Source organism: Halictus rubicundus, chromosome 10 (genome assembly GCF_050948215.1).
Source record: "Halictus rubicundus isolate RS-2024b chromosome 10, iyHalRubi1_principal, whole genome shotgun sequence".
NCBI lineage: Eukaryota > Metazoa > Arthropoda > Insecta > Hymenoptera > Halictidae > Halictus > Halictus rubicundus.
The window spans coordinates 6,844,741-6,868,334 of NC_135158.1; the positions used below are offsets into that span (position 1 = coordinate 6,844,741).

Genomic DNA, 23,594 nt, shown 5'->3' on the forward strand with positions numbered 1-23,594 from the left:
ACCTCCAGTAAAAGTCTGTAAAGTATTCCTTAAAAGTAATTTTTATAACACTTTTTACTAACTATCTTTGCACCTGTATTTAAGTAACCTTTGTGCAATTATATTTTGGCTTAAACTTCACCTTCTGGGATCTTGTAGATCATCTTGTAGATCTTGACGAGAAAATTCCAAAAATCGAAGTTGCACTGCAAGGACTTCACTGATTCAAAAGTTATACGGTTATAATTTTGAAACACGATCTAAATTAAACATTTTTGGTCCCAGAAAGCGAAGTTCAGCCATATTTTGAGTTACACAGAAGTAAGGAAAACGTCTTTTGTGAATATTACTCATACACGTTTCATTGAAACTGGGGTTTTCTTTTAAGAAGTTTGTAAAGAATGTCGATGTTATTCTCCACATAAAATGGTCGCATAACCGCTCGATACTCCAGCGAATAAACTTGCTGAACGTATCAAAAGGACACTTTACACGCGAAACAAGTAATATGTTCGTCTTTCCGCTCAGTTTCATGACGACCACACCAATCATCATCTTTCTTCAGGGTAACAAAATGCTAAACGCTAAAGAAGTCACAATGCTGTTAGTTTTTCGAACCTGCAGCTAACGACAGAGGTCAACAGCTACAAAAGATTCTTCTCGGTTGTTTGTTAATGAAATGGCACATTAACGTGTCTGCTTTGGATAGCTGTTACCAGAGCGAATGATATTCACTTGAAGCATTTCTCTATTTTGCATAGTTAAGGACTTATGATAAAGTTACAACACGGTTATAACTTTTCTTAGGAGAAACTTCGCGGAGATGCTGGAAAAATGTAATGGAACGCATTCTGCAGAGGAAACCATTTTATTAAATGTTTAAAATGGCGTACTTGTTTAGTGTTAGTTTAAGTTTAGTTTAAGTGTAAGTTTAAGGGCTTGCACAGGCGGGGTTAGTCAGTTTGATGATGGGTCTGCAAGGATGTAGTATACCAACATTGATGAATTCGAGCAAATCCAGTTTCTCTCATCGCACTTATAATCCTGACAGTATCTCTGATTGCGATTCTGGTATTGATAATTACGGTAACCAGGAGAGCCCCCCATTGACTGACTGCTCATCCAGGAATCTTGAGGCAGTCCTAATCCAAATACATCCGCAATTTACATTTGCCAGTATCGATCCCGAAATGCTCGGATACCTTCGAATGTAATAATTAATTACTTTATACCGTTCCATCCATCGATACTCTATGACAGCAATTTAATTTCAGCCGCGAATCCATTTCTGTCGCATGTTTAAGTATTTACTCATTGTTTCCACGTTTACACTTCTAATTCGTATTTGTATTTTATTAAATTGGAACATAAATTCGTTCGGTTGCAAATGTAAATATGTTCTTATTTTAATATCCGTTTCTGTTAATAAATGGAAGGAAGATATTCAAGATAACCGAAATGATTTGTGTTACTAATAATTTCATCTCAACTGATTTATGTGTTTGATGCAGAAATAACTGCAGTTTTCGTCGCTTTAATATTTCTCTGTAAATACAATTCGATTTTCAAGTAAATTTTTATTCGCATATGTTCGTGACACTGTTGAGGTAAACATGTAAGATGGCAATCAAAACTAAGACTAATTATCATAAGCGTATTAGTCAAGTAAGAGCAAATGAATTTTTTTACTTTTTTACTTTATCAAAATATTTTCATGAGTCGTATCATAGATCTCCTAAGTTCCTGAACTAACGATACGATGTAAACTTCTGGGAAATGTTTACGAAAATCATTCCGCATAGTCCGTTCCACGCCATTGAACGCAGTTTTAATTAGCCGACGCATTGTTAATTACCGGACACAAAGAGTATTAATTTATTGTTCGTCTGGTTCATTGAGCTGTTTGCGTAATTAGTTGGATGCCACATGACGCGTGAAACGTAGACGCTTCAAAGGCGGACGCACACGGTGATCGTTTCGCAGGCCGATGTAAAATTACGAACTCTTTCCTATATTTAATAACGCGAACTTGACGGAAAGCTTTCCGGTCTGGCATGCATCTCGTGATAATGGAATATGATCGTCGTTAATGCAATATGGGATGCAATGAAGTGACAGAAAAAAAAGAAAGTAACATTTTATCCTATCTGGCTTTTTTATTTCACTCCACGCCAGCTAGAGTTACGTGTGCTTTTACATTTTTCATCAAGAAGAAAGAAATTAGACAATTCAATTTGAAATTGTTCCACATGTTTCGGCTTTCCCATTAATTATTGGAATGGAACTTAACACGTCGGAAAGATAAAGAAAGATCAATTCTTTACTAAATAAAGAATAAAAGAAGAATGAACAAAATGGTTAGAAGAAATATAAAACAAGATTTAGAAGAATTAGCTAAACTTTATTTCAGGAAACCAAAAATTTTTAACTCCTTTTAACGTAATCCTGTAGATTTTGGCGAGAAAATGCCGAAAATCCAAGTTTCAATCCTGGGGGATCAGTAGTTCTTTGTCAAGAAAGAAATTATTAAATAAAGGAGTGACTTGTTTAACTTGTTTTTTAAATTGAAACTATCTAAATCAAGCACGCCAAGATTGGACAGATGTTTGCCGATCCCGAAGATCCACAGCTGCAACTGTCAGCAGCGGAAGTTTAGAAGATACCGTGCTCATGCGGAAAAGTCTACATCGATGGAGTTGCAAGTGGTGAGAGTAAACGACTCAAAGGACGCGAACGGTGGCATCGGGTCGACGCACATTCTATTAACTATCGCACAACAATAAACGTTCACCGATTAAAAACTGTCTGCTGTGAGAGATAATTCATGTGCAAGAAGATACAATTAAACGCTAACACATTGTTAACAAATTGTGTAACAAAATTTCCTCACACAATCTTGGTTAAAATGTTGTGTAAATCGGTTATGTTGACTGTGTAGAACTTCCAGCGTTAATAGTGAACTAAATGGCAGACCAGCTGGGATAATAGCGGAACGTTCGAGATAATTTTTTCAAAAGGGACACGGCTTACATCTTAAAGCCTCAGCTACAAGAACTCGGGCGACGATGGTCTCCGAAGGGATCAAATTTCTCTTGTCTCAAATTTCTGCGGGCGGTTGTTCCAAGACACGGAGTAAGCTTCTGAGGTTAGCCAAAAAAGAAGTTTACGACTCCACTGTAGCTCATCCGCCAAATACACCCTTGGTGGAAATGATATAGCGTGCTCGTAAAATAGATCTCCGAAAAACGGGTTCTGTCGATGTCGTAGGACGAAGGGCTACATGAGACATTGCATTTTAATACCTCGAGAAGATGCTCTGGTAACTAACAGCGATTCTTTTGTCGGCTGGAAGACTATAAATTTTTATTAGCCCCCGGATTGGGCGGGACTTGGGTCCGTTTTGACACAGGGTTGAAAACTTTCCATCTAAATTGTAATTTTATGGCGACCAGCTTAAATTATTAGCTATTAGCATTCGATCCAATGAGATCAACGTTGGTCTCGAAGAAGTGAAAAAATATGTGTAATTAATATAGGCACAGTAATTGGTACCCCCCGCAGTAATTGGGTCTCTTACCCTATGGAATTATTATTCAGAATATAAATTGTGATTGCAAGTTAAACCAAAGGACGTCATAGTTTGCTTGAACGAGCTAGAAGAAAAAAACAACTTCCGTCAACGAGAATTCAACCATTCCATCCGATGATATTACATTTGTCGATGGGTGGTCAACTGTGCCGACACGAGCTTCAATAATCGTATTCAAGTATTTGTTATTCAAACATAGATATATTTGACGGAACAGCAATATGCCGGATGAAAAATTTTACGGAAAACGTGTTCACACCAGAAATTCAATGGTTTTGAGTTTTTTTTTCGCGTCGCGAAATGTATCCTTCTAAAATCGATACCTTTGAAACAGTAGAACCAGATTTTAATTGAAATTGTCGATCAATACCATAGCACATACATACATACACGGCGAATCACCACTGTACTATATATACTGTTACCTCACTCGAAACTAGAAACTAGATAAGCTTCCGGTCTGGGCTTATCTATATTTCTAACATATGTCTGGTAATACCCGTTGAAGTTTCTTCAACCTGATCTAATACTTGTACAGTTTGTAGCGGTAAATGTTTGTTCAAAACTAATCTACGAATGTTTGTTACCGATTGGTTGTGTAAGTCGATTAGTTTTTAACCTTGCTTTTAAATCACTTCGACATTTGGAAAAACGTGAAAAGTGAAAATCAATTAAAAATATTTTACTACACTCTTGATTAGACTGCGAACTTTTGTGTGAAGTAAAAATGATCTGAAACAATTTTGCAAAATTTGAATAAGCAGCAAACTGAAATTTTTGTCATACCTTCACAGTTTTGTGTCTGACCTATTAATTTTGTCCGGAAATGCATAATGTATCTTTCTCACATTTATATTTCATTCATAAACATTTCTTTATTGAACTGTAATGTTAATCATGCTTAAAAATACTTTACATTGTACTCTATTTACACTCTTCAGTTTGCACTTTTTAGTTAGTTCGTTAGGAAGCGTTCCTAATAAATTTTTCTAAATTACGAATTTGTTTATACTGGCACCATATTTTTTAATTTGCGGTTTAACATGTTTGCAGATCTTCGTGAATGATAACACATAATGGAGCAGCTGTTGTCTCGAAGGTTTCACTTTGATATTGGAACGGCACAATAAAACAATTTGTATAAGAAATCCAGTGAAATATTGTATTACTTATACACTCTATGGGACAGGTAGTATCTGCAGCGGTGTCGCCAGCTCTGTGCTGGAGATATCCATTCATCCTCGGCGTCCTTTTCTCTTCGAATCTCATTATTCATTCGTTCCATCCGCTTGTTTGTCTGTTTTGTGTCATTGCATTAATGCGCGCTCGTCCCGAGCAAAAAGGAACGCGTGCGCAAATCAGCCCAAGAAAAATCACACTTTTAAAGAAACCGTCGCGAGGAGGTTCTTTAATGCTTGAAAGCCGGGAGATACGATATGACATGGATTTACTGCACGGGAACCTGAAAGGGTGAAGCGATACGGACGATGGCTCATGAATGTTGCATGAATGTTTGGATCACAGTGCTACCGGGCATACATGTATCTTGATATCGTACTCGGGATTATTAGCATATCGAAAATATTGTTTATACTCGTGTGCTCCTCTTTAAACTGATTCCGCTAGTTCTTCTTCCCCTTGAAGCAACTCCTGACACTTTGAATGACAATGTCACGCTGAAGGATATACGCTTTGACACAGCGCATTCGTATTCCGAAGTGACTGTCCCCGGTATCGCTCATTTGCCCGTGCTTAACCCTCCGAATGCTATGCCGGTGTCATTCGTGACCCGTAGCGGCTAGATAAGCTAGATTTGTACAATTTTATTCCGATATAAGAAAATCGGTATCTCCTCTTTCCTCTTCTTCATCCGAAATACGACGAAAGCCGGCCCCGAGCCGTCGCCTTGTATCGAAAGAAAACTGTAGCGAAATATCGGCGCGGGTCAGAAGTGACTCCGGCGTAGGCCTCGAACTCGCAGGAGTCCGAGGGTTAATAATTCGTAATTTTCTAACTTCAATATAACCAACTTCAATATTTCTAACTCCAATATAACCAATACAATACCTACCGAAATCAAAGTGGGAATTATACCCATGGCCCTACTTGCAAAATGGCATGTCATCGAAATAACAGAACGATCTCAGGACAGTTCTGTTGTTCCGCGATCGTTAACCTGGACGTGTCGGACCTTGTTGAGTTGCTATAGCGAGGTTGAAACGGCTCTGGGAATGTCCCGGCTTTTCTTGAACATTGACGAGCTGTGTTCAAGGCTTTCTCCAAGTGATAGCATTCCCCAGTGATTTCCTCGCAATATTAATCGTATGTACAGTCTAAGAATTGGATATGCATAAATGTAAAATACTATTACAATTGCTTTGAATAGAAACAGCGAATTTTCATGTATTTTTCAACGCGTAAAAATCTTCTTCTTCAAAAAGAAAAAAAAAAAAAAAGAAAAAATACTCTACGCTTTCGTAAATAATTTATAACCCAGCGAAATTGTTGGCTCAGAAAGAAAATTCTATTTTACCTCGGTCTCGTGATTCTTGCCCATAAAAATGTAAATTTGCATAAAAATCTGCAGTCTAGTAATGAGCGTTACCACGTCTGGATAAATGGCCCTTATTCCTTGCTGTCCTAGAAAACTTTCAAAGCTGTTTAAAACCATCAGACAGAAATTCAGTTTTCAGGCTGGCCTAACTGTTAGAATAAAATTCGATCCTGTTCGAAAACGAATTAAAACTGAATACACAGATGCCGAGTCAACGTGACGCTAAACACTAAACTAATTTCCGAAGTTGAAAAAAGTTTCTTCACAAGTGGCGTAAAGCGCTCGGCTCAAAGGATGACGTTTGAATAAACTTTTAACGTCATTAGCAATAAATGTTGTGCGTCGGAAGATCGATACCACTCGCTGAACTTTCCAGTGAATGCACAGGCTGCAGGCATTTCAGTATCTATACAAAATGAACGACCAACTTTTGATGTCGGCTTATGCTTATTGGTATACTAAAAACAGCTTCCAGAAAATTTTGTAATCGGTGACGCTCATCCTTTGCACAGATTTTGTCATGCTTGTATTTGATCTTCGGGATACCATTAAAACCGAAATGTTTTGGATGAAAATTATCATTATTATGGATCTTTACGCAAAATAAAAATTCTATGAGACAATTGCAAGAAACGAAATTTAAATGAAAAATTTTCCTGTGTTATAGCCTTCTCAAATTCTTTTCGCGTCCATTCAGTTTTATATTTCACTTTTATTTTGTCCTCGGAGTAGGTAAGCTTTTAATCGACGAGAAAGAATTTTCTCTGAATTCAGATTTTTATAAAATAACGCGTGAAAATGGAAATTTGAATAAAGATCCGCAGTCTAGCCATAACTAAACCGTTAAAGTTAGAGCGTATTCATTTAACGACGCAATATTGTTCACGAGTTGTCACACGAGTTGTCTGTGTGAAATTAATTTCCGTTCAAGTGATGATTTTCACATGAAATACGTAGAACAGAGGTGATTCGAGGCATTATGTCACAGATATAATGTTCAAAGAGAACAGAATTTTCCACATATTTTTGGCAAAAATGCTCCGACAAACTGGTCGATGTTTTCGCAAAATTGGATAAATTTGCAAATTTCGCCAAGGATTAATTTTTCGCTGCAGCTAGCTGCGGAGTGCTAACAGTGACCTAACCGTGGTTTTAAACAACGGAGACAAACGACGCGGTGATTCGAATAAAAATCGCCGTTCCTTTTTGCGCGTGGGCCGCCGCGCCGCGCAGCTCCTAAAAATTCTTCCGTCGGAGTTCGAAACTTTGTCTTCGCATTGTTTCTTCCTGCGGCAATGCGGGGGCATATTTCTTCCCCGCAAATTGGTACAAAGCGGACAGAGATATTTTTGCGGCCGGGCCGTAAATTCTATAACCGGGTTAGTAGTCTTTTACTCTTTCCACAATTACCCCGTCGTTTTGCTTCGTTAGTGCCCAATTTCTGTCCAAATAGGGTTATACAACTCAGACGGCGCGGCTTGAGGGTGGCGGGGAGGGGGGTGGAATGGGGTGAAACAGCGGAAACTAGAGAAGCGGTACAAGAAGAAAAAGAAAAAAAGAAAACGAAGGAATATGCAATACAGTCGACCAAAGAAGGGGGAGAGGGGGTAGGGGATTAGTCAACAACGTAAACGTTCGCGCTGCGTCGAGCAGTTCGTTAAATTCTGCGCGGCGCGGCGCGGCGCGGCGCGGCGCCGGCAAAGAAATTTAACGAGGCCATTTACTTCGAAGCTGAAAATGGCAAGGAATACCAAAGGCGCAACGAACGGGTCTTAATTAAATAATCTTTGGTCCGCCTCCACTCGGACATAACGCGATTCGCGAATTCCAATTTACTCGCCCGCGGCCGTTTCTGTAGTTTTCTGCCCCGGCGGCGCGGCGATACGAAAAATCGTATGAAATTAACGCGCACTTCTCTTTCACTTTACACGGGAAAAAGGCCGGGGGTATAATTCATGGTAATTTCGGCTGACCCATTTTTCCAGGCCGGACTCGAACCGGCCATCTAATACAAGGCTCGGCCAAAAAATATATATTTACGTATACAGGGTGGACCAATAACTGTGACTGCCTCAAATATCTCCGTTACCTCTAACAATAGAGAGGGGGACATTTTTTATTTCTCTACGCAGAATTCTATCGATTCACGGTACAAAAGGTAAGAGTTCAAGGTGACCTTGGAACGTCCGAAACGCGTTCACCTATATGAAAAACGTTAGCACCACGATATTTTTTGTATTATTGCAAACAAATATTCGGGGTGGTCACAATTATTGGTCCAGCCTGTACGCGACCGTTTTTCGCCGGGGGAAAGAAGGAAATAAAAAATGCTGGCATTACGGCGAAAGAAACGGAGAATTTAAACAATGAGACCTGTTTACCGGGCGTTCATTATTTCAGTCTTAGACAGTGCCGCGGCTTATCGACTTCTGAATGCCGCTTATACGGGAAATCAAATAACGGAAACGAGGAAAGAGGCGCGTCATAGGAGTCGGGCGAACGTTTTAATTTGCATTCATGAGCCATCCCCTCAAAATTCTTAGAACCACCAAGTATTCCAAGTACGTCTCCGGTTATATTCGAGGGAACGAATTCACTTATGACGATCGATGCGTCTACTTCAAAGTATATGCCCGGTCTGGACTAATGTATTCGCCAAGTAACCAATCCGGATGGAAATTCGAGCGGAATACAAAGCAGCGTTAATTCCGCGGGATAGAAAAATCCCAAGGAACATAGTGATCGGCTAAACGGAGATTCGGTTTCTTTCCTTCCTGGCACTGTTGACGGGTTTCCTCGGAAATCGGTTGAACGATTCCCCGTTAACCTCTTAACTAAACAATTATTCTGTATAAGTGTGTGTTATATTATATTATATTACCCGAGTATTCTCAGGCGTTTAAGTTGGGAGGTTAACGAGGTCACTGAACACTTCATCTGTCTGCCGGTTGAAGCACGGCGAACCGGCAATCATAAAAATTCCGCGGAATCAGAGCAACTCCGCGACTCCGGAACCGAGGAGTTAACGTCTATCATATCGCCCTTAAGAACCAATTAGTGATTGTACAATAATTTTTGAGACAGAAACAGTTTTTCGCTTGCGATAAAAAAAAAATGCGCAGCGTGTACTATTTATTTAGAACAAATGAAAAAGGGAAAAAATCAATCAAACCAAAATAATTTCGTCGCCCACGTACGAGTGACAGATTTTTCGAAATGATTAAGTTTCTTTGGGAATTGTTCGACGACAACAATCATGTGAATAGTGAGGGTACAAGTCCTATAGATTAAGCTGAGGATTTCTTTTAGGATTATTTTTCTAAAAGGAAATTATTAAATTCCTTTTTTGGTGTAGATAGCACAGTTGAGAAGGGAATTTTTCGGAATACTTTCGGAGAAGTAAGCGGTAATAAAATATGCGAACAATGCTTAAGGGAAGAAGAGGTTTAACCGGAGAAAGTTGGAAACAGTAGATTTCCATATACACTATTTCTACCCTGCGGTTACAGGGGCAGGATTTCGCAGCGCGCATGTAGAGAATGGCGGACACGATTCCGCTGATCGTCGCATTAATTAGCTACCCACACAGCAACATTCTTTTTCCACGGGGGCAAGCATGTTACTTCTCCCGCGGCCATTGATATTCGTCGAGAAAGTCGGCGGGATGATAATCACGTTGGCGTGTGCTCGGCCACTCGAAAATTCTCCTGTCGATTTTCGTGTCATTCTTTCTTGCCGCTCTGTCCCTTGATCATTCGGTAGAATATAATGTCATCGCGGCACACGAGCAGGGGAACTTGTTTCCAAGAGTCATTCGTCTCTCTACACACCTCGAAAAGGTGTGCGTGTGAGTTAGTGGTTAAGTTTGACATCCTTGCACACGGTTTATTCCCTCGACCATGTTCTCCATTTTTCCATGAAGATTCTTCCTGCATGAGAAAGTTTTATTACCTCTGCGTACATCTTGCGATGATCCGGAATATTTCATTTATTACCGTGAAATTTTTAATTGCTCTAGAACCCTTTTAAAAACCTTTTAAATTTGAGTCAATTTTTATGGAGTTTGAGGTACACTTTGATACAATTATTTGAGAATTTATACTATTTAGATTCATATTTATTTGATATGGTAAAGTCTAGATCTAAGTCCACTCCTCGGGACCGTGCTGTGACATGGATCGTGTAGGGCTACAATCATTCGAAATTTTATATTTCTCTAAGTTGCTTCTTTAATAGGATGAAGACTTGCTTTTGATTGGCCAACTGAATAAAATGCGATATCAGAGAAAAGTTCTGTAGAATTAAAGTAAAAATTCACAAAAGGAGTTACGCGAAAAGAGGTTTTCCAGCAGTTGGAAATATTTCCTGTAAAATGTAGTAACAAAGGACGAACTGTGGCACAATTTGCAGCATGGAACAAGTGTCACTTTCTTGGTTACAAATGGAACATTCATTCCTTTTGAATCGTTGGAGAGAATTACGGCAAGAATAAGCGTAATGATTCACAGAACGATAACAATCCTTTCACGACGCGTTACCTACCATTCTTTCCGGATGGATTCTGCTTTTCACGAGAAAGATTGTTGGTGTCTGGGTGGTTATTGACGTTTCGCTTCTGTTCTGTTTCTCCTTACTGGCCCATTATTCTAGCTCTTTCTCGCAATCAGATAGAGTGAAGGTTGGGATAGTGATGCGCTTATAAAGACATCGACGAAGAGAAATTATGGGGGTGAAATACTACATTTCACCATTACGAGAAAAGTGAGATCAAGGTACAGGCTATACTAACATAACATATATCTTATTGAATTATAGCGCTATCATTCTTTTACTTTTCTTCAGTTTTTCCATTTTTCTCTTTCTTTATACATAAACATGAAAGCTTAAGAACTGTTCTCGGCAAGAATTTGTAAAAAATGTGACGATAAAAGTTACAATTTTTGCTTCGCCCTTTTGTCAATGTAATGAAGTTTAACGGTGCAGACACTGAATATCGGACATTTTTGTAAGCTGATTGGTACTCTCTTTGAACACCCTTTCAATTATTTTTTAGAAAAGTCATCGGTATTTCCATTGAATATGTAATCCTTTCATAAGAGTGACTGTACGTTAATCAGAACGTTAAATGCAGACACGCCCATTCTAACGAACTTATCGATTTAATTTTACTGTCAATCTTCGTCGTTTGTAATCTAAACTTCTTCAAGCATCTGTACAATTTACTGTATTTGATCCGTCGTACCTACGTGTTTGTATTAGTATTTATTATTTTGTAATATATATATTATTCACAAAAGTACGAAAGTAATAAAATAATAGCTCTCTTCAAGAGTGGTTTCAGATAAATCCATTAAATTTTAAAAGTTAATAACGCTGTCATAGAATTAAGAGCTTTAGAAAAAGAGCTTATTGTTTTTAAAGTCGAAATTTTGTAACATCCTTCAATTTTATAAATTTCAATTGTAACTGACATTTCTGCTCATCTATTTTAACATTTATGATATTACAAAATATTATTCCTTTACAAAGTAAGGAGTAACCATTAACACGAATATAAATCCATGTGTGCGAATTTGCGTAAACCTCAGGATTCAGTTATTCGTTTCATCAAATTCATTTCCACCATTTCCATTTGCCATTTCCTGGGATTTTTCATGTAATTACTGGGAAACGTTTATTCCCCCTTGTAATTTCGCGGTACGTAAAAGCAGCAAAACTCGTGTTATCCGAGCATTTAAAAAATTTACAAGTATCACGCGCGAGTAGGGAAAATATTTAATACATTCGAAATAAGATCACGTTTTTTCCATAATGTAAATTCCTTTACGCGTATCCCTGATTTTATTATATTTGATCCCCCTCGGCGCAACTACATAGTTAGCATATAGAACACGCGGCTGCTATGCAAGGGTTTCCAATTTTCTAGAAAATGTTAACGAACTGCCCATAACTTCCACTTTTAAACACAGCTTCTCAATTACAGAATTTCGTTTAAATTGACGTATACTTGTTTCCCCCGCCGCTTATTACTGGTCCATTAACAATATTGTGCAAGAACGCAATCGCAGCGAAACGATTTTCACGCGGCTGCGAATAACCATCGCTCGAACGCTAAAGCCATTTATTTATTAACGTTACGGAATTTTACGTATTTCCAAAATATTACCAAATTTTTTCAGAACTCTCTAATGGAGTTCACGTATTCCGTACTCGCGAATAATTTGCAATTACAACTCGCTTGGAATTATTCAAACACGTTTCAAAATACTGTGAGAAAATTGTTTTTACGAACGTGTAAACAACATCATGTAAATATTTTCTGTTTGCAGTGTTTGTTTAAAAAATAACGATGAATTTTTCATTCGATTGCACATTTCTCTCGTATCGTATAAAAACGTGTGGCAAAATGAAATTGAATTACAGTACAATGCCCTCTAAAGAAAGTTGTAAGCGACAAGCCTTAATTAAACGAATAGCAGCTTATTTTAAAATTTCATTTCTAGATCATTTGATCATTTGATCAGTTTCGAAAAAGTTATTTCCTCCTATAACGAGATAAAATATTAATGAAACTCGCAGTAGTATCGCTAGAAATACACCCATCAATGTTAACCTCGTCGCCGGGCATTAAACATGCTAATTCCGAGCACATATGATTAACACGTTCAAACGTTCGAGACCCCAAAAATTGTGGCCCGTCGAATTCTACATATAAATCGATCGAAACCAATTTCGCCGGCGGCGCCGTAATAGAGATTCCGCGGAATCGCGGTACCTAATTAAAATTTCACCGAACGAGACTTAAATGCTCGCTCTCGCGTTTACCAATAACGCGGCGATCCCGGTCGCCGCGATTTTAATTCAAAAATCATTTTACAAGCGGAGCTTCGCGGACGGGGATCCCGAGTTATCACGGTGGATCGTGTCGAGCCCCTTTCGACGTGCCGACCCCTTTTTCCAATAAAAAGAAACTTTATACAGCGCGTGTGAATTCCGTTATGTCAAGCGGACTCGAGCGTGTAATTTCGAAAACTCTTGTTCGCCGGGTAATTGCACGTCCACGCAGCGCGGCACAAAGTGTGTAGACGAGCTTCGGGGGTGGTCGATAGAGGGAGGAGGGGTGGTTGTACAGGAAGAGGAAGAGGACGATAGAGAGAGAGAGAGAGAGAGAGAGAGAGAGAGAGAGATGGTCTGCGCGCGGAATAGTTTTGAGCTGGTTCCGCAACGGCACAGGCATTGCTATACAGGCAATCTGTCGTCTGGCTAGCGGTCATCGCGTGAAAATGTTGTGCCGGCGGTGGTGGGGGAAGCTGGTACAACCGTTGACAATCCCCGCCTTACCACAATTGCGGATTTCCTAATTAAACAGCACATTTAACTGAGGACAACCGAGTCAGCAGGCGCCACCGGCCCGCCAGTATTAATAATTTAGTGGGGAACTTTGGCGAAATTATTTCGAACGCCATTTGCCGGTCGCGCGTCTTTCCCTGCGCGCCGGTCCTGCGATAACTCTGCAGATTCGGCCAACTAACCCTCCATCCCCGAACACTATTCGATTGTCCAACCAACCCCCGGCGCTCTCGCTCAGCAGAATCCGCGACGCGAGGAAATATTCGCGCAAATATCCTGTTCCGTTTCGGTAACGCCGCTTCATATTTTCTTGCGGATTTCTACATTATTCACGCACGAATATTTCACCGCCCGTGCCCGCACACGGTTATGCCTTTGTCAGCTATGAAAAGTCCATAGACCAACCCCCCGACTCTGGAAATTCAACGGCGTTGTCTTGCCACCCAACTTCTTCTTCTTCTTCTTCTTCTTCTTCTTCTTCTTCTTCTTCTTCTTCTTCTGCTTCTTCTTCTTCTTTCCATCCCTTCCCGGCCCTCTGGGTCTCCCGAGTTTTTGCCGGAATATCGCTGCAGCCGTATCGGCTGCTAGTGTGTATTCGCTGTGTCAACACGATTCGATTAATATTTAAGGATCTCGAGGATCTGCACGAGCGACGGAGGAATCTTGCCGGAATTGCGGGAAAAAATTGGAAGGAACGTGAGCGTAACAAAATGTCCACCGCGCGATGCATGTACCTACACGGTTTTTCGCGAACTACAAACTTTTCTTACAGAACACCCTTAGCCGGGAAAAGATTCGAACCGCTCCCCACTTCTTCGATGGAACTAGATCCTGAAACGTATTAATTCAACCTGTCGACGAAACTTTTTTTATCGTACATCCTGTAACAAGTGTCGCCCAACAACTCGGACCTAACACGGACCATACAATTTCCTCGCGGTACACCTCGAGTTACTAAAAATGCAGTGTAACATCGACCAAAAAAAAAATCTTGTACATCACATTTTAAACATATCACAGTAAATATTCTACTGCTCTTTAACACTACACCTACCCAAGCAGAAAACATTGAAAAGTGAAACGTCTTATAGTATGTGCTTAAATGAAGAAGTCAATTCAGTAATTTCCTATGAAAACGTTTTTACAATGTCAACAATTGCGAGATAGGTTAGTGTTACAATGAATTCGAAGAGATTGTTGTACGATTTGTAATACACAACAGTTTGAATATCAAGTATTTCTTGCGAAAGTAATCCTTCGATTTGGCTCGTCGATGTACGTTCCCGTTTGTCGGGAAATAAATGGCGGCTCGTAATCATTTCTCCGGTGATCAGTCGTATCTGACCCACGTGAAAACTCTTCCTTCACCGAGCAAATGTCAGCCAATTTCTCGACAAGCACCTAATAATAGCGTAGCATTTGGGTTTACCGCGAGAGGTGAGGCGCACACTTTGAGACAATTTTATCCGGTCCAATATGTCCGGTGCTTTATCTCCTGGTTTAAGGTGCTATATAATTTCCGATATAACACACCGATGAAGCTTGCACAGGGGGTAGGGGCTTGTTTCACTGTGTCTCACGAATCCCCATTTTACGGTCTCTTGACTTAAACCGATTAACCACTGAACTCTCCGTATAATAGTATGTCATTTCATAAACGTTGTTAAGCGCGTTTCAAAATGCTCTCCTGACCCTTTGCTCGCCCGTGCAAACGGGATTATTGGGCGGGAAAGGGGGAAAATGAAAAAAAAAAAAATACAAAGAAGACAGATTGCGGCCGGGTGAAAGATTATCAGGCGACCTCCTAATACGTCGATGAGCAGCTTGCTCGCCTGGCCGGTATCTCTATTAATTGACCTCCGGTGAGTGAACTTTAATCCGCCGTTAACACGCTGACCGTTGATATCGTTGCGCCTTTGTCACGTTGGGATATAACCTCGGCTTAATGTTGCTGCTTCTTCGTTCGCTCACGCTCGGTTCCGCTCGAAGAAAAGCTCCCACGTTATTTTTCTTTACTTAGTTAATGGCTCGTCCGTTTGTCGGCTATTAGCGGCCACTTCCGTTTTCTGTTCTTCCATCGAATTTTTATTTACAGCGAAGGGGAAATCATTTATTGGTGTACTTATTCAGACCGAGTCCCGACGATCTCCAGGAGCACATTTTGTATTTATTTGAGCTTGAGGAACAATTATTATTTTAAGTATTTTATTTCTGCCTCGATTTTCTACCTATCCAAAACGGCAAAATATATATTTAATATTTTGTAGAAAGGCCTCTGATTCAGAGTACCACGATATCTGACTCTGTCTTAATAGGCACATGAATTTTTTGATAAAATCGTTTCATTTTGTTCTACTTGCGTTGTTTTGTGATCGAAACGTTCTAGAAGCTTCCCTGTATTTTTACACGAAGTCGACTGCGAGAAAAATAACCGGCAAAAAAGGTTTCGGCGAAACGAAAAATTATTGTATACAAATAACTCAATATCGATGCTACGTTCACGGTCGATAAAGAAGATAAACGTTAGAGCGTAACTGAAATTGTCAACATAGAAACAACATTTTCACCAACAGTCAGGTGAATTGACAGTACTAATACAGCTGGTAATAAAAGGACTGAGAATTTTTATATTTCTGGGTAGAATTTGTGGAAGTATTTGGGAAATACTCACATAAAGTAAAAGCTGCTCCATCAATATCAAATGCTACTTTGCTATACAAACTCCGTATTTAGGAAATTTTGTATAACTCGAAAAATTGCGTGAAAATTCTTTTTAAACGTACAAGAAGCTTAGCAAAATTCATAGAATGAAGTGTAAACTCGGCGGGTCTCCATTTGTATTTCTTGTTTCCGAATGCAGTCGACTGATACAAGTAAAAATTGTCCGTGCACGTCGAGGGAAAACCTACTCTCGTTCGCGAATGCTTTGAAACTCAAGATCGTTTAGTTATTTATTTAGGAAAAGTGCTCTGCAGCGACAACCACGGCGGAACAGAATACTAAAACCCGCGGGTCTGAGAATATTATGTCATTAAAACCCGGTGTAAAAGAACACTCACATTCTTAACAACGCGCTGTGAATACGAGTCAATGCGCTTTTATTTTTTTAACAGGGGCTTTAAAAACCCGCGCGAGAGGAACTCTCCTTTGCCCCCCGCAAGGTGTTACGCGCCTCTAAAAGATTTATCTACGTTTCCGTTACTTTTCGAGTTTATGAATTTTCTGGGCGAACGCGCGATTAAAACCGCCCGCGAATACGGTTAGCAATGAGTTACGAAATGAGACTTGACGTTTATTCAACAGAAATTTAACATATCATGCATTCGATTAAGCACGAAGTTTCATATTTCCAACGTGACTTTCTCGCATTCGCTTGCTGCGGTAATAAAACATTCCATAATGGAAATAAGAATTTTAGAACACAGAACATTTCGTTGGAAATCAAATTACGGGAGACTCTCGAATAACATGGTTAATTGGTCCTTGATTGCTGGAACAAAGTATTTGATAACCGATCCTGCATATATTTTGCACTTCCACAAAATGAGTATACACAGGTTTCATATTATTTCACTTCACTTTACGGTACATGTGTTGTTAAAGTGGTATTGTGAAACGTGGAAGTTGATTATACATATGTAAACAAATAATTTGAAAATACCGTTTCTATAAAATAACGCTTTAAATTAATGCTTTAATTAAAAACGCCATGTTGTTTAAAACCAGTGATATTGGGTCTGATCAATGACGAGTATTTCTACTTGGAGTTTTAATGGTATTATTCTATACCGTTTGTGTACTACTACCGATGCGATGGCTGACCAATCTCGAGTATTTCTACTTAGAGTTCGAATGATCTTATTCTCTGCTGTCTGTTTAATGCTATTGATGCTGTGGCTGGCCAATGTCGAGTACTTCTACTTAGAGTTCCAATGCTCCTATTATCTACTGTCTGTTTACACGAAACTATTAATGTTGTTACATGATTTCAATAATTATGAAAGAAATTAGTCCTTTTAGCAGTTAAGTCATTGCTCCTCGGGGGGGTTTTTTTTTGTAGTAGTCTTGATTAGGAGAGAAATATCGGGTAACTGCTGCTCAGAAAGAATCTGATTATCGCTTCCAGTAATTGAGAGCTTTATTAGATCAGGTATTGAGGACCCATAAATTCCAGTAAACGACTTTTATGCTGATGAAGTGGGTAAACTGTCCTCTCCTAATAAAACTATCCATCGTGCTGTCGATCAATCAATTATTTCTGTTATCGAAAGATACCTTCCACGGTCTCAAGAAGACTGGTTAATTTAAACAATAGTGTCATAGAAACATTTTTATTAAGTTTATTTTCAAGAGGTTCGCAAGGTTGATTCTTTTCTCCGGCGCAATAATCCACTAATTCGTCGAGGGAGTAATAAATTATGGAATTTGTACGATTAATACACCGCGAGACAGGTCTGTTTAAAAAAATATTTGCCACTGGCAAACGTACTTAGCATAATTTATTGGTCGGTTTAAAATAAAAAGGAGAAGCGCCCGGATGTCCCGAGTGGGGTCCATTGTGTGACAATTTCCTTATGTAAACAGTAATTACTTCCGACAGGAGAGGAGTCTTATATTGACACGACTGAAATGATTGAACTCTTTTTCTCGCACGAAAGATTTAATGCGACGAACAATCAGAGAGATCCAGATTGAAGTACGGGAGCGTAGACGAAGTTCGAAAAGACTTCGCGCAAGAAACCACCTATTTCGAGAATAGTTCGATACTCGAGGAACTTCTCTTGTTTGTCGCGAAACTTTCGTACCGTGTTCTTTCGTATTCGCGAATATTTCGCTGCGCTACGAAAAAACGACCGGGAATCTATAGAACAGAAGAAAATGGCTTACCGAAGCTTTCGGGTACAACGAAGACGTTGTCCATCAGTTCCGTGCCATCGGCAACGCAAAAAACGACAGAAATATGGGTAGATCACACTTTATCTGAGAAGAGCGAACCGGATCGTTTGTCAATCATCATTTCTTTGGTCCCGTGTCTTTCGAATGAGTCATTGTTAGGGAACGTTGTAGCGGAAGATGAGAAATGGCTAACACAAGAAAATACTGTACGAAAAGGATGCACCGGTTCGCGCGAAAGATCGCTTCAGTTTCCACAGTTTTCAGCAATCCTCGAAGTCGGGAACCTCTCTTCTAAACTATTTTATTGTCGGACCGCCGCGCCGGCTTGATGGATCATTTTTATCTGTCCGGATCGAAATGGAACCGTAGGAATACATGTTCGACGGGTTCGCAATTTCATGAAATAAACTGCGTGACAAACATAAAGAAGTCACGACAAAACTAATAAGTCCCGGGAGACGGGGTAGTTTCGAAAGAATCTAGATACAGTTCCGAAGTTGAAACTGTTCGCTTCGTTGTTCTTCGATTTTTATCTTTCGTTTGGAATCTCGTTAAATCTTCTTCTTTCATCTAAATCGAAATAACGCGTTTAGTTTGTAATTTAATAATCACCGTGATGGTGTCGCTAATGAACGCTGGTGTGTTTGCAAATGATATTTACGCTAAATAATTAATCCTACCGCAATTTAATATTGCAAACTCGGATGCTCTGCGAATATTCTGCACTCCAATTTTGGGAGTGTTTGTTAGAGGGATAAGGGTGGCGTGACAATCTTGATTTTGGAGGGATGCACTTAGGTACGCCATTTAGGATAAAAGACGATGAACCAGCGAGGATGACACAGTCACGAATCTTTGCACAGGGCTTCCAAAATTGCAGTCAAACAACCGTACCCCTTCTTTGCTAAAAATATGTTTATACGCCTCGTGATGAATGCATTGCTATTAAAATTATCATTGTGCTTTAAGGCGTTTGTTCTCGCTTTGTGTTATATTTACAGATCATGTTTTCTATGTCTTCGGCCCATTCGATTCTACAATTTTCTTTTTCACAAAGCTGCAATCACTTGATTTTTCATGCTATTTTTTTTTGTCGTCCGTTCTGTACAATAGATATTTTTTGCGTATCTTGTTTTCTGCGGTACATCGTTTTGTTTCCTCTACAACGGAAACTATTTGGAAATTTTATTGGACCCAGATGTGTCCGCGATTCTGATGAATAGAAACGGCAAGCAATGAATGGACACGCAGTCGCGTTCGGTCCCGTAACGTTCGTACCCGCTCGAAATCAACCTGAATTTTTTCGAAAACGAAGCAACCCACGAATAAATTGGATTCAGAATTTTCGAGTTATATTTCCGCGTAGAGTCGCAAGTGTTTGCTCTCTCTCTCTCTTTCTCTCTCTCTTCGGACACACGCGCGGATTGTCCCCTAAAAATAGTGGATTGTTCGTCCGCGGTGTCTAACATCGTGCCAGATAGGGTAAAGAGAATTTTTATTCACTTCGGTGAAGTTTCATAGCCACCATTTGCCAGCCGTTACTTCACACCTATGAATTATTTACACACGCTTTTTATCATTTCGATCACATATTCAAAGCCAGACCTACATTAATTTTCATTTCTTCATGCATTTTAATTTCTCGACGGGAGAATTGGAACAGATGAAAAGTCGTCGCACAAGTTACGTTCGAAGTACGTGTGAAACATTTGAACAAGTTAACTTGAAAGAAAAACAAAATTGTAGAATATAATAATTTATGGCTGTACTTGATGTATGATGATGTTTAATCGGAAACTTCAATTGCTCGTGGGAACAACTCGAAAAAACTACTTTTGATTGACATGATAGCACGGTGTACAACACAGTTATACGAAACCGATGAAGCTAAAACTATTTTTATCTGTACGAGCGTCTGGCTGTCGACTGAACCCGAACAAAAAGAGCTATTAAAAAATAGAAACATTGGATTGATTGATATACAAAATTTCGTTTTTTCTAACGGAAACATTGACTTTTTCAAGCCGTATAGCTTAAATGCTGGAAACGCTTAATTCTGCTTGGAACGATAAAACAACGTTTATCGAACATATTCGAGTAGTTCAAAAAGACTTGGATAATTTTTCAACTAACATATTCCTTGGCCATATTTATTCTTAACTATAATTTTCCATTAACAATGTGCCTACCTTCTTAGCCATTTGAAATCCAGAATAACATTTCCTGAAAGCAATAACAACGTCATAGGATATCAGGATACGTACCCAATAAATACCCATAATGCCTCGAAATTCAAACAAATCGTCGCTCGAATGGAATCAAAGAGGGAACAGACAGGCACAAGGCAAAATTGTGTAAATTGAATTTAAAACAAAACTGATTGCCACGCTAGCCAATTTAAATTATAATTTTTATCACCCATTAAACTAACATTTTAAAAAAGGGAATAACGTCGGACAGGCACACGGCAAAATTCCATAAATTCGATGTCAAACGAAATCAACTCGAACACATTAGAAGGATTAAACGTCCGATCTGCATGGCCATTTTTCGATCGTAATTTTTCCCGTTGAACCAGCACGCTCGAAATCAAAGGCAACATTCACCTCGTAGAACAAGGAGTGAACAGGATGCGTATCGACAAATACCCGTAATAGCTCGAAATTCAGACAAATCGTCGTTCGACTAGCTCCAGTAGAATCAGAAGGGGGAAACGCGTCGGCCAGGCAAACGGTACAGTTTCGTCGTCGCGAGAACAACGTTCCGTTCCTCTCGGAGGGCGTCGTATATTGCAAAATATTGCGACCCTTCGTTCCCCCGGCGTGTCAGGGAGGCGTGAAATTTTTCACCGTCGTAACAATCGTCGGTGGCCCTTTATCAGCAGGAACCGTCGACGCCGAAGAGATCGCGTACTTTCGGTCGCGGCCGATCGACTGCTCGCGGGATCGACGATACCGACTACGACCGACAAAGACGGTAACACCGGGAACCAGAACGAAAACAAAAGAGAGAAAGAAAGAGGGGGCGAGCAAGTTCAATGAAGCAAGAGAAAGGCAGAGAGAGAGAGAGAGAGAGAGTGAGATCGATAGAACAATCTGAGAGTCGGGTGACGCCACGCCGGAAACTGACGCTAGAGTCTGCGAGCAGAATTCTGGAAAACTGGCGAACCGTGGTGGTTTGCGGCGCGGTTTTGTCTCAGAGAGAAGCCACGGATCCGGATGCCGCGAAGAAAAGGGGAGGAAACGAAGTGAGCTTGCAGACAAGCCGACGGAGGGGAGATAAGACCGGCAACGGGAATAAGGAAATCGAGTGGGAGCACCGGGGGGGTTGGCGTGGGTGGGCGACGCTAAGGGGAGGGTCGGGGGGACGGAAAGGAGGAAGGAAGAGAACTTACTTAACGTCGCGCAGCAAAATGGAACGGTAACTAATTCTGACTAGACCGGCTGATTTATCGGCTTTTGGTTCTTCATCGTTGCATTTCTGCGTCCCCCGGTTGCTTATTCGAGTCGGTTCTTACCAAAGTATTCCCGGGTACTTTGACAGTGATTTCGTTTCTCCCTCTCTGGATTCTCTTCTTATTTACGGACAATCTCTGGCCCGGTATTATCGAGGCGACAACCCGTCGTTCTCATCGACGCATGATTATTTCTCGTCGCGCCTGCAGGCGCCGGACGGTGACGCGAACTTTCTTCTCCTCACTTCTTTCCTTTATTTTCTCTTCCGGTCTAGGCTGCGCGTTTTCTTTTTTCTGCTCGTTCTCCTATCTCGTTTCTGCGCTTCGCGTCGATGACAAATATTTTGATTGATATCGTTTTCATCGTTCGATCGCATTTCCATTAGCTGATGAGCTCGCCGGGCGAACGGTTCCCCGGGACCAGACACAACGAGCACGCGGGAAAGAAAGAGGAAGGTGGGGAGGGGAGGGGGAGAGCCAGGAGGAAGGACGACGTCGGTGAAGAACGAGGAAAGAGTCCGGGGGCTTTGTGCACCGGTCGACAAGTTCGAACGATAATGCGTCGTGGCGCGTCGCGCGTTAAACGGAAATGAAATATTTAAAAGGGACGTCCGTTGCAGAGCTGTGCCGTGCTCGCAGCGGACCAGCTGCCTCCCCGCCCGCCGTTACAAGACCATCGGTTCTGTACATTCGCACCCGGAGAATGCCTATGAAACATTCAAGCGACGCGTTCACCTTCTTTCCGCTCTGCACCGAATCGATATCTCTCTGTTACGCGGTCTCTTACACGGACACGGTGCGCTGACCCCCGACGAGCTTCCGAACCTGGAACATCCATCATCTCGCAAGTCCGTCAGGACAGGAGAGAGCTCGTCTATCAAGGGACCGATTAGCGATGATAAAGATCTCGAAATGAATGGACCATGCCACTCGACCGGCTCATTGTCCTCCGAGCGTGCAACCGCCTCGCGTTCCAGACCAGCAAATAAACCACCCCCCCCCCCCACTCCCCCTCGAATCTTCCGCTAAATACCGCAATTTCAATTTATTAATCGGCCTTCGATCCGACGGGAAGCTGCTCCGCTCGGTCAATTCGGGGTACAGGCTAATTTTTTTATTCATTCAACTATCGGATGACTGCAGAAGCTCGTGACACCGATTTCCAGAGACTTCAAGACTGGTCCCTCCGTATGCTGTGCCCGAGTCATTCGTGACCCGTCACGAGTGGGGATAAGCTCGAGTGACCGTCGATATACAGTGTATTCTCGATATTTGTCAACAACACGGGTCTTGCCAGCGACGTGTATCGTCCAGGAGACATGCCCGTGTTATGCTCTCGAGCCTCGTGACCCCTCACGGGGTATGACCCGCGGTAGTGGGGATAATTCCGCGACTTTCATCCTCCACGGCTTGGCGACATATATAGAGAAATACTATTTCCTAGGAGTGTGCTTGATGTTTAACAGCTTCGAGTTATCTAAAGTTTGAGCACAGAATAGTTCTACAAATAAAATTGTATATTATTGACTTACATTTTACGCTCGACGCTTTTCTAGCTTCGAAATTGCATACATTTTTTAAGCGTGACATGAAAAATTCTTTGTGCTGGTGGTATTAAATTTTTAACACTTTCAGGACGACGCGACGCGTGATTTTCCAATACTGCATCCAACGGTAGACAACAACGACTCGCCAGATCCCGTAGAATTTTTGTTTGAAAACCATGTACGTATATACTAGAAAACATTGCAATATAAACTTACAATGTTTGT

The 23,594-nt window shown here is 40.7% G+C and overlaps 1 protein-coding gene across 1 annotated transcript in view; it reads right to left on the reverse strand.

Moving 5' to 3' along the window:
* Sol1 overlaps nt 1-23,594 on the reverse strand; it is a 575,562-nt gene that overhangs the window by 72,021 nt on the left and 479,947 nt on the right. The gene's annotated exons all lie outside the window — the stretch shown is intronic.